This window comes from Calidris pugnax, unplaced genomic scaffold, assembly GCF_001431845.1.
Source record: "Calidris pugnax isolate Ruff unplaced genomic scaffold, ASM143184v1 scaffold103, whole genome shotgun sequence".
Lineage (NCBI taxonomy): Eukaryota > Metazoa > Chordata > Aves > Charadriiformes > Scolopacidae > Calidris > Calidris pugnax.
The window spans coordinates 3,167,337-3,167,545 of record NW_015090990.1 but is presented as its reverse complement, the minus strand read 5'-3'; positions in this window follow the sequence as shown (position 1 = coordinate 3,167,545).

The following is a 209-nucleotide window of genomic DNA, read 5'->3' as shown; positions in this document are numbered from 1 at the left end:
GGGGGGGTGTTACCCGCGGGGAGAGGGGGGGTGGGCTCCCCCCCTGCAACCTCCCACCCAGCGGCTCGAACAAAAGGGGCATACGGGCGGCTCCCGCGGGGTGCGGGGCAGCGTCGCCCATGCCCAGGGTGGGGGGGCATGTCTCCCATGCGGGGGAGGAGGGGGGGGAGGAAGAGGAGGAGGAGGGGGAAGGAGGCAGCGCCCACGAC